This window comes from Schistocerca americana, chromosome 2 (genome assembly GCF_021461395.2).
Source record: "Schistocerca americana isolate TAMUIC-IGC-003095 chromosome 2, iqSchAmer2.1, whole genome shotgun sequence".
Taxonomy (NCBI): Eukaryota; Metazoa; Arthropoda; class Insecta; order Orthoptera; family Acrididae; genus Schistocerca; species Schistocerca americana.
Genome location: NC_060120.1, coordinates 80,453,529 through 80,465,881, shown reverse-complemented (window position 1 = coordinate 80,465,881; position 12,353 = coordinate 80,453,529). Strand labels below are relative to the sequence as shown.

The 12,353-nt window shown below is 40.9% G+C and overlaps 1 protein-coding gene and 1 non-coding gene across 2 annotated transcripts in view; both read left to right on the top strand.

The window, feature by feature from the left end:
- LOC124596095 (nuclear protein localization protein 4 homolog) overlaps positions 1 to 12,353 on the top strand; it is a 254,438-nt gene that overhangs the window by 40,763 nt on the left and 201,322 nt on the right. The window lies entirely within an intron of this gene.
- Trnat-ugu lies at positions 3,769 to 3,842 on the top strand. The gene has a single exon. It is a non-coding gene; the product is annotated as a tRNA-Thr (tRNA).

Sequence of the window (12,353 nt, the reverse complement as noted above, 5' to 3'; positions counted from 1 at the left end):
GGTATGGAAAGCTGGCTGAAGCCAGAGATAAATTCTGCCAAAATTTTTACAAAGGCACAGACGGTGTTTAGAAAGGATAGATTGCATGCAACTGGTGGTGGCGTGTTTGTCGCTGTTAGTAGTAGTTTATCCTGTAGTGAAATAGAAGTGGATAGTTCCTGTGAATTATTATGGGTGGAGGTTGTACCCAACAACCAAGCTAGGTTAATAATTGGCTCCTTTTATTGACTTAGCAGCATTAGTGGCAGAAAAACTGAGAGAAAATCTGGAATACATTTCACATAAACTTCCTCAGCATGTTATAGTCTTAGATGGAGATTTCAATTTACCAGATATAGACTGGGACACTCAGATGTTTAGGAGGGGTGGTAGGGACAGAGCATCGAGTGACTTTATACTGAGTGCACTATCCGAAAATTACCTCGAGCAATTAAACAGAGAGCCGACTCGTGGAGATAACATCTTGGACCTACTGATAACAAACAGACCCGAACTTTTCCACTCTGTAAATGCAGAACAGGGAATCAGTGATCATAAGGCCGTTGCAGTATCCCTGAATATGGAAGCAAATAGGAATATAAAAAAGGGAGGAAGGTTTATCTGTTTAGCAAGAGTAATAGGAGGCAGATTTCAGACTACCTAACAGATCAAAATGAAAATTTCTGTTCCGACACTGCAATGTTGAGTGTTTATGGAAAAAGTTCAAGGCAATCATAAATGCATTTTAGACAGGTATGTGCTGAGTAAAACTGTGAGGGATGGGAAAAACCCACTAGTGGTTCAACAACAAAGTTAGGAAACTACTGCGAAAGCGAAGAGAGCTTCACTGCAAGTTTAAACGCAGCCAAAACCTCTCAGACACACAGAAGCTAAACAATGTCAAAGTAGCATAAGGAGGGCTATGCGTGAAGCGTTCAGTGAATTTGAACGTAAAATTCTATGTACCGACTTGACAGAAAATCCTAGGAACTTCTGGTCTTCCGTTAAATCAGTAAGTGGATTGAAACAGCGTATACAGACACTCTGGGATGATGATGGCATTGAAACAGAGGATGACACGTGTAAAGCTGGAATACTAAACACCTTTTTCCAAAGCCGTTTCACAGAGGAAGACCGCACTGCAGTTCCTTCTCTAAATCCTTGCACAAACAAAAAAATGGCTGACATCGAAATAACTGTTCAAGGAATAGAAAAGCAACTGAAATCACTTAACAGAGGAAAGTCCACTGGACCTGACGGGATACCAATTCGATTCTACACAGAGTACGAGAAAGAACTTGCCCCTCTTGTAACAGCCATGTACCGCAAGTCTCTAGAGGAACGGAAGGTTCCAAATGATTGGAAAAGAGCACAGGTAGTCCCAGTTTTCAAAAAGGGTCGTCGAGCAGATGCACAAAACTATAGGCCTATATCTCTGACATCGATCTGTTGTAGAATTTTAGAACATGTTTTTTGCCATGTATCATGTCATCATGGAAACCCAGAATCTACTATGTAGGAATCTACATGGATTCCGGGAACTGCGATCGTGTGGGACCCAACTCACTTTATTTGTTCATGAGACCCAGAAAATATTAGATACAGGCTCCCAGGTAGATGCCATTTTGCTTGACTTCCGGAAGGCATTCGATACAGTTCCGCACTGTCGCCTGATAAACAAAGTAAGAGCCTATGGAATATCAGACCAGCTGCATGGCTGGATTGAAGAGCTTTTAGCAAACAGAATACAGCATGTTGTTCTCAATGGAGAGACATCTACAGATGATAAAGTAACTTCTGGGGTGCCACAGGGGAGTGTCGTGGGACCATTGCTTTACATAATATATATAAATGACCTAGTAGATAGTGTCGGAAGTGCCATGTGGCTTTTAGCAGATGATGCTGTAGTATACAGAGAAGTTGCAGCATTAGAAAATTGCAGCGAAATGCAGGAAGATCTGCAGCAGATAGGCACTTGGTGCAGGGAGTGGCAACATGACCCTTAACATAGACAAATGTAATGCATTGCGAATACATAGAAAGAAGGATCCTTTATTGTATGATTATATGATAGCGGAACAAACACTGGTAACAGTTACTTCTGTAAAATATATGGGAGTATGCGTACAGAACGATTTGAAGTGGAATGATCATTTAAAATTAATTGTTGGTAAGGCCGGTGCCAGGTTGAGATTCATTGGGAGAGTCCTTAGAAAATGTAGTCCATCAACAAAGGAGGTGGCTTACCAAACACTCGTTTCTCGCTCTGGCGGCTCTGTCGTGGCCTGATGGGAGCCACTGTGTCATCGATAATGTGCGCTCTCACAAGTTCCAATGCCCAACGTCTCCACCAGAATAATGTCACGTAGAAGAAGATGTAATTAGATGAATGACAAACAGTAACTTCACTTAACAAAGGTTTATTCAGCACTTGCACATACAAGAGCGCGGAGCGAATTGCCTCCGGCCAGAGCACATATAGTATATATACAGCTACAGAACATTCCAGTACAATGATTCTTGACATTTGTGGATACTTCTAGAATGCACTCGAACCGAATATAGAAATTAAAATTGTACAGTCCAGGTGAGTTTTGAACTTGTGACCCTCCATGCAACAGTTTAGTATCATAACCACTACACCACAGTGCTTCTCAGCTTCTTCTGCAACAATATATCATTTTGGCCCATTGTTGCAATATTTAAAGAAACAGTTGTACTCTTATTTGTGATACAGTAAAATTGCGGAAAGTAATAGTACTGTGAGTTTTCCAAATCCCACTTGGATAATTTTTTGCATACTGGAATCAGTTCATATCAGAATGTATGTTGAAAGTATATATATTCAAGAAATATGGTGTAACACCTGATTACATTACATATGGTAGGTCGCCATATGATTATTCCCTCCGATCAAGATATTTATAGAAAACATAATTAAGGCATACAGGACAGCAGGAGAGGAGGCTCATTGTGCAGAAAGTGAAATATGAAAAAAAATAAAATAATCAACTCATGACCTTTTAGGTGTCAGTCCACATGTTCACAAAGAGTGTGCACCGCCAGAGGACTTGTAGCACATTACTATAACCATATCGTACCATTGTTGTCAAAAGTATATCCCAGTGTTCATCTCTGGATACACATATCAACCCATCTATTACCAAATCATATTTCCTCACTCTTTGTAGGAACATTAAGCTTAATACATAACTGGAAATTGCAAATGCAAGAAAAACCTCCTTATGCTCAACACAAGTCCGAGATATCCTACCTGTTCCTTTTCTTTTTATTTGTCTTCAAAAGGTATCTGCTCTTCTCTTTGTTCATACCATAGCACCTGGAATTAAATAGATAAGCGAGCCTTACTCTTCTGCTCTTATCAGCAGTTCTGTCACTCATTGCTATGTTAATTTCTTACTACATAAATTCTAAAATAAAACATTAATTATAAGTCAGTGTCAAACACTGTTAGACTGTCAAAAAAGTATTCCATTTAGTTCTAAACTATCCACAAAAATCATTTACATGTTTTTCCTACCAGTTCAGCTGTAGTGTACTAAATTTAATTTTTTTTCCCCAAATAGACGGTACACAGACAATAAATGATGACTAACTGACGACCTCAGCTACTGACAGGTGTTGTTGATATACCTCGATGTGGACAGCTGAAAATGTGTGCCCCGACCGGGACTCGAATACATATATAGAAATGTGGACAGTTGGGAATGTGAGTCTCACGGGAAGCGTGCAAGGGATAAGTCCCTGCAGTCGTGCTATTCATCTGTGTCCTCGGTGGCTCAGATGGATAGAGCGCCTGCCATGTAAGCAGGAGATCCCGGGTTCGAGTCCCGGTCGGGGCACACATTTTCAGCTGTCCACATCGAGGTATATCAACAACACCTGTCAGCAGCTGAGGTTGTCAGTTAGTCATCATTTATTCCAGGGAAAAGCTGCACGGTCATCAACAGTAACTGTTCTTTCGAGAACAAGTTACTGTCTTCGTAAACACAGTGATTTCTGCATATACATACAATTGAGTTTTAAGAATGAGATTTTCACTCTGCAGCGGAGTGTGCACTGATATTAAACTTCCTGGCAGATTAAAACTGTGTACCGGACCAAGACTCAAACTCGGGACCTTTGTCTTTCGCGGGTGAGAGCTCTACCAACTGAGCTACCCAAGCACGACTCACGCCCCGCCCTCACAGCTTTACTTCTGCCAGTACCTTGTCTCCGGCACACAGTTTTAATCTGCCAGGAAGTTTCATATCAGCGCACACTCTGCTGCAGAGTGAAAATCTCATTCTGGAAATATCCCCCAGGCTGTGGCTAAGCCATGTCTCCGCAATATCCTTTCTTTCAGGAGTGCTAGTTCTGCAAGGTTCGCAGGAGAGCTTCTGTAAAGTTTGGAAGGTAGGAGACGAGGTACTGGCAGAAGTAAAGCTGTTAGGACGGGGTGTTACTCGTGCTTGGATAGCTCAGTTGGTAGAGCACTTGCCCGCGAAAGTTAAAGGTCCCGAGTTCGAGTCTCGGTCCGGCACACAGTTTTAATCTGCCAGGAAGTTTCAAATTGAGTTTTAGTCACATTTTTAGTCACTCCACCATACACAACATAGAGTGCAAAGAAACAGAACAGGGAGCAGTTATATAAGGTTCATGCTCAAGTACCCAGGTGTAGTGTTTAATATAAACAGTCTCAAATTACGTTATCATTACACCAATATCATACCACAAACCTTCTAGTTACGTAAGGTTTTTCAGTTTTACCAGTATTGGTGCATAACTTCTGAAAATGGCATTTGTGGGTAATATGTACACTCTGTCATCACCTCCAGAACAGAAAAAGTTTAAGTAGCATGTAGGCAGCATGGTAATTAGTTTGTGTTTTCATTGACATAAGTTATTTTCCGTTTCTTTACATGATTGTATATTCAAACAATGGAAACTCTGGGCAGGAATATCAGTGATGTAGGTAAAGGTAGATTGCTATTTACCATAGAGAAGACAGTTTAAGTTGCAGACAGACACAGTTAAAAGACACTTACACAAAGCTCTAGACCACAGACTTCTTCAGCAAAAGAGAAACATACACCATTCATACACACAAGGAAGCACACCTCACGCACACATGGCCACTAACTCTGGCAGCTAGGGCCAGAATGCAACTATCACATAGGATGGAAGCAGCAATCTGGAGGGGGGAGGTAAAGGAAAGGGATAATACTGTAAAGGGGGGGGGGGGGGGAGGAACAAAGAGACTCAGTCAGGAGGCTGTGTGCTACGTAGGTGGGGAAAAAAGTAGTGGGGAAATATGGGCAGGTGTGTTGGCAGAGAGCAGCATTGCCCTCATTGCCTACTCATCACATTGATGCCACCTCCCCATGTGCCAACATCCCTCATGCCCATTGTCTTATCACTATTGAACGCTATCAACACTATATTTCCCCATGTCCTTCAGACTCCAAACCCACTACCTCATTCCTGACACACCTTACTTACTTTATCCTAACCTACATCTACATCTCCTTTGAAGGGGAGACATACATACAGCCATGGGCACCCGCATGGCAACCTCCTATGCCAACCTGTTTATGACCTATCTGCACGAGACCTTCCTAGCCTCCCACAATGCCAAGTCCTACTCTGGTTCAGATTCATTGACAATATTATCATGATCTGGGCTCAGGGCAAAGACACCCCTACCTTCATCCCTTCAAAATCTCAACACCTTCTTTCCTGTCTGCTTCACCTGGTCCTCCTTAAACAGGCATGCCACCTTCCTAGACATTGACACGTCCTGTCTGATGGCTCCATCTGCACTTCTGTCCACATTAAACTCACCACCCACCCGCATTTTGACAGCCGTCATCCATTTCACAACAAAAAATCCCTCCCGTACAGCCTGGCCACTGGGGGGATTGCTTGTTTACACTGACAAGAACTCTTTTACTCAGTACGCTGAGGGTCTTACCAAAACCTTCACAGACAGGCACAATCCCCCAGGCCTAGTCCTCAAACAGATCTTCCCAGTCATTTCCCACACACCCCCAAGAAACAGCCGCAAAGAAGTGTGCTCCATTCATCATCCACTACCACCCTAGACTGGATCAGCTAAACCACATTCTTCTCCAGGGCTGTGATTACATATCATCATGCCCTGAAATGAGAGACATCCTACCTGAAATCCTTTCCACTCCTCCTAAGGTTGTACTCCATCATCCATCCAACCTCCTCCATCCCTGTGCCACTCACAATCCCAAACCCTTGCCACAAGAATAATATCACTGTAGAAGACCCAAGTGTTAGCCCTGCCCAGTCCACTCACCCAGCACTTCCTGTTCCAGTCCTATCACAGGTTTATCCCACCCATCAGGGGCTTGGCCACCCGTGAAAGCAGCTATGCCATTTACCACCTCTGCTGCAATCATTTCTCGTTCTTTTATATTGTCTTGACTACCAACCAACTGTCCACTGTGATGAATAGCCCTGCCAAACTGTGGCCAAGAGCAATGTAGACCACCCTATGGCACAACATGCTTGATTTCAATGACCCCTTTACTTCTCAGTCTTTCCCTCCACCACCAGCTTTTCTAAACTGCACAGATGCCAGTTTTCCTTACAACACATTCTCTGCTCCTGTAGTTATTCCATCCTCAACCTACGGTAACATACTGTCCCTGCAGCCTCCACTCAACGGTTTCCTCCCTCTCTGTCTTCTCCTCCCCATTCTTGTCTCCCACCGTCTTTATTAGCCACCCTCTGCCAATGCAGCTGTCCATATTTCCCACTCCTCTCCCTTTTTTACCCCCTTTTTCCCCACCTACCTGCCACACAACCTCCTGACTCTGAGCCTCTTGACGTTCTAGTCCCTGCCTGCTCCACCAGACAGCATTCCTGTCTTCCTCTAGCCGTACACTACTATCCCTTTCCCTTCCCTCCTCCCTCCCGGTTGCTGCTTCCATCCCTTGCAATAGTTGCATTCTTGCATGAGCTGCCGGAGTTGGTAGTCATGTGTGCATGAGGTGTGTTTGCGTGTGTGTATGAACGGTGTGTATTTCTCTTTTGCTGATGAAGGCTGTGGCCTAAACCTTTGTGTAAGTGTCTTTTAATTGGGTCTGTCTGCAACTTAATGTGTTTTCTTTACCGTAAGTAGCAATACAAATTAATATGTTCAATGTAGAAATTATATGATTAACAACTGAAGACCTTGGTGCAAAAAGGGAATAGCTCCATTCTTATCAGTAAACCAATTTTTTAATGCTATGTAAAAGGAAAAAGTTATGCTTCTCGCTTTGGTGCCTATAAAGTAACCTTCAGACATTTACTCACCCTGTATAAATGATAGGATGAAATACGGTGTCTAGAATTTTTTAAATTAATTGTTTGTGCCTCCTTAAAAATGAGAGTTATCCTCTTCTTGCACCAATGTCTTCAATTATTAAACCAGTCATAAGTGTCTCTACAAGTGATAGCTTATATACAAATTCTGTTCAGCAATTTACAGTAAGCAAAGAACTATCCTTTACCACAGCTCATCCAGAGTGACCCCCATTCAAATTATTTTAAATGTTCTGTGCAAGCAGCTGTCATTGTGTGTGTAATACAAATATTCTTTTGACATAAAATGCTGAAAGTGTAAACATCATGACTCAGTAATAAATTTTCATTTCAACAGCTCTGTGATCTCCTATAAATTATTCACACAAGTATTACAATTACACATCTTGCAGAATGCAGTGTAAGTGAAATTCATGTATACAAATGTCTCTCTCAACAAACCTCAACTCAAGTGTAAGTTTACAAGTACGAGGTGCTATCCAAAATTTTCGGCACTGGTGCTGCCATCTGCTGGAAACCTTACCTTTGGACTAATGGTCACCATCACCCTCAAAGTAGTTCCCACCTGCACGTACACACCGGTCCCAGTGCTTCTGCCATTGGTCAAATGTTTTCTGGAAGTCCTGTTCTTTGAGGGTGTTTATCACTGCCAGTGATGCTTCTTGAATCCTCTCTAGAGTGTCGAACCAACAACTTTTCAACTTGAGTTTCTGTTTTGGGAATAGCACAAAGTCACAAGGTGCCAAATCTGGCGAGTACAGTGGGTTGTTTTTTGCCAAAAAGGTCCTGGTGAAGAAGTACGCGTGACAGGGCAAGTTGTCGTGATGCAGCAGCCTGTTCCCTTGATGCCAAAGTTCGGGCCGTCGTCGCCGCACATTTTCATGGAGCCGTTGCAAAACATCACAGTAATACGCGGTATTCACTGTTTGGTTGGGTGGGACAAATTCTTTGCGCACAATTCTGTTGGTAGCAAAGTAAACTATGATTGTGGTCTTCACTTTGCTCTTCACCTGTCTCACTTTTTTGGGTCTTGGAGAGTCCAGGCTCTTCCAATGGAACGATTGTCACTTTGTCTCTGCGTCATAACCGTAAATCCAGCTCTCGTCGCCGGTGATAACCCGTGACAAGAAGGTTGGAGATTCACACAGAATTTGATACACACGCGCTGTTCTGTTCGCGGATCCATCATAAAATCGCCACACATCAAACACAGAGTATTATGGAAGTCACTGTGGACACGCAACACGTCCTCCCAGCTGAATGCCACTTCGCACACTGACTTATCAGATATGTAGCTCTCGCCACCTAGCTGTGCAAAGATCTACTACTACTACTACTTTCCAAATGGCAGCACCAGTACTGAAAATTTTGGATTCCACCTCGTTTACCACTGAGGCCTTGTGGCTATTCCATAATAAAATGTAAAATGCAAATGTAACAAAATACTATAATACACAACAAAACTCTCTAATCATCTTGCTCTTTGATCGTTGATCTTACAATACCTGAACAGCAACAATTCATAAATACAAGAAAGTAAAAATGTGTGTGTGTGTGTGTGTGTGTGTGTGTGTGTGTGTGTGTGTTGTGAGTGAGTGACAAGAGTATTGGCTAAATGGCTGCACAAACTGCTGTGGCTCACATTACTCAGACAACCTTTTCTGTGTATTACTCAATATGTCATTGAATAGATTCTGTGTATGCACCATAAAACATAGATAATTCATTTTTTATCAGTGAGATATTTTCAGTAACATAATAGGGTATATATATGTTCACTTTTAGTAGGGTGTGTAGCAGGAACAATGTAGAACTCATTAATGTGAGCATGTTTGAGACTCTGTTGACAAACCCTAATGACTTCTTCCTAACGGTATGTCAAGACACTCAGTAGCTTGATGGTAAGAACAGTAGTGTAAAGTAATATTCATCACAATCATAGTCTGTATCATTAACTCCATTTTCCCTCTACTAGTAGCATAGAATCAATAGTAATTCATGTGTGTGGCTTCTTTCTTAAGATTGCTTGTGCAACTGACTGATTTCAAATATGAAATTCTGTGTGCGTAGTTAAGTGTTCATTCAAAAATAACTCATCACAGTTTAGTTTTAAATCGTGTGTAAGTATAGGTTAGTGTGTACAGTCCACTCCTTCAACAAACTCTTCCAGTGCCAAACAAAATGCATCTCATACATGTAACGTAACCTGTGACATAACTTTCAGTATCTGGTTGTGTAGGTGATGAGCTCACAGAACACAAATATGATGAAATTAATACAGAAAGAAAGTATTGTTTTAGTACACAGATTGAGACCCTTTGTAAGGTTAACATTTCTTGATCAAATATATTAAATGCTCTGAATAACCGGACATCACCCATTGGTATTTTTTGTGATCTCTCAAAGGCCTTTGATTGTGTAAATCATGGAATTCTTTTAGATAAGCTAAATCATTATGGTTTGAGGGAGGCAGTGCACAAATGGTTTAATTCATACTTAACTGGAAGAATGCAGAAAGTTGAAATAAGTGGTTTATGTAATGTTAAAACAACAGCTGATTCATCAAACTGGGGGGCTATCAAGTACGGGGTCCCACAGGGTTCGGTCTTAAGTCTTTTACTGTTCTTTATATACATTAATGGCTTACCATTCCACATTGATGAAGATGCAAAGTTAGTTCTTTTTGCTGATGATACAAGTATAGTAATAACATCCAAAAACCAAGAACTAAGTGATTTAATTGTAAATGATGTTTTTCACAAAATTATTAAGTGGTTCTCAGCAAACGGACTCTCTTTAAATTTTGATAAAACACAGTATATACAGTTCCGTACAGTAAATGGCACAACTCCAGTAATAAATATAGACTTTGAACAGAAGTCTGTAGCTAAGGTAGAAATTTCAAAATTTTTAGGTGTGTCCATTGATGAGAGGTTAAACTGGAAGCATCACATTGATGGTCTGCTGAAACGTCTGAGTTCAGCTATGTATGCTATTAGGGTTATTGCAAATTTTGGTGATAAGAATCTCAGTAAATTAGCTTACTATGCCTACTTTCATTCACTGCTTTCGTATGGCATCATATTCTGGGGTAATTCATCGTTGAGTAGAAAAGTATTCATTGCTCAAAAACGTGTAATCAGAATAATTGCTGGAGCCCACGGTCATCCTGCAGACGTCTATTTAAGGATCTAGGGATCCTCACAGTAACCTCACAGTATATATATTCACTTATGAAATTTAATGATATGAATATAATAGAGGGAAACATTCCACGTGGGAAAAATATATCTAAAAAGAAAGATGATGAAACTTACCAAACAAAAGCGCTGGCAGGTCGATAGACACACAAACAAACACAAACATACACACAAAATTCTAGCTTTCGCAACCAATGGTTGCCTCGTCAGGAAAGAGGGAAGGAGAAGGAAAGACAAAAGGATATGGGTTTTAAGGGAGAGGGTAAGGAGTCATTCCAATCCCGGGAGCGGAAAGACTTACCTTAGGGGGAAAAAAGGACAGGTATACACTCGCACACACAGACACAAGCAGACATTTGTAAAGGCAAAGAGTTTCTTTGCCTTTACAAATGTCTGCTTGTGTCTGTGTATGGTTGGATGGATATGTGTGTGTGTGTGTGCGAGTGTATACCTGTCCTTTTTCCCCCCTAAGGTAAGTCTTTCCGCTCCCGGGATTGGAATGACTCCTTACCCTCTCCCTTAAAACCCATATCCTTTTGTCTTTCCTTCTCCTTCCCTCTTTCCTGACGAGGCAACCATTGGTTGCGAAAGCTAGAATTTTGTGTGTATGTTTGTGTTTGTTTGTGTGTCTATCGACCTGCCAGCGCTTTTGTTTGGTAAGTTTCATCATCTTTCTTTTTAGATACACTTATGAAATTTGTTATTAATAATCCAACCCAGTTCAAAAGTAATAGCAGTGTGCATAGCTATAACACCAGGAGAAAGGATGATCTTCACTATGCAGGGTTAAATCTGATTTTGGCACAGAAAGGGGTAAATTATGCTGCCACAAAAGTCTTTGGTCACCTACCAAACAGCATCAAAAGCCTGACAGATAGCCAACCAACATTTAAAAATAAATTAAAAAAATTTCTAGGTGACAACTCCTTCTACTCATTGGCTGAATTTTTAGATATAAATTAAGGGAAAGGGGGGGGGGGGGGACCTTGAACATTAGTGTCGTGCAATATTTTCTGTAATGTAATATCGTGTACATACATCTTTTATGAACCTGACACGTTCCACATCATTACGAAGTGTCGTATTCATGATCTCTATGGAACAAGTATTAATCTAATCTAATCAAATCAAATCTAATCTAATCATTTGTCATTGAAAGACTTTTCTATGTGACTTCAACTTTTTCCTTCCAAATATGCAAAATGCCCGTAATTCCACAGTATTAGTAAAAAGATAATTGACGTTCGCTAGTCAGACATCAGCAGTAAGGATAAAGTAAAAGAATAGTCTGAGAATAGCTGTACCATCAGAAGGCTAAATTAAAAAGCAAATTGTACAGGGCTGGGTCCTTAGAGATTTCCATACTCTTAATGTACAAAGAAAACATATTTCCTTAAGGGTGTAATGATGTTATAAAATAAAAATCATTTATCACACTTTATGTATTCAGGAAATAGTATGTAAAAGACTTCTAACTTTTCTTTTTCACATCATATTACAACTTACTTTTAACCTGATATACGATCAGGGGAGCGGTGTACTGACCACATGCCCCTCCATATCCACATCCAGTGATGCTTGTAGGCTGAGGATGACACGGCGGCCAATTGGTACTGTTGGGCCTTCATAGCCTGTTCGGTTGGAGTTTAGTTTAGTTTAATTTAGTTTTATCCCTAAGCTTTAAGTTGTACTACATTCCTTAACCCAAATATTTTTCTTGTTTTAGGATAAACTAATTTGTGAGCTTTTGGATGAGGATTCGAAATCACTACAAATGGCCCAATGTAAATGTCAAATAACTTATTGATTTTTTTACTAATTGCTCTAGATCTT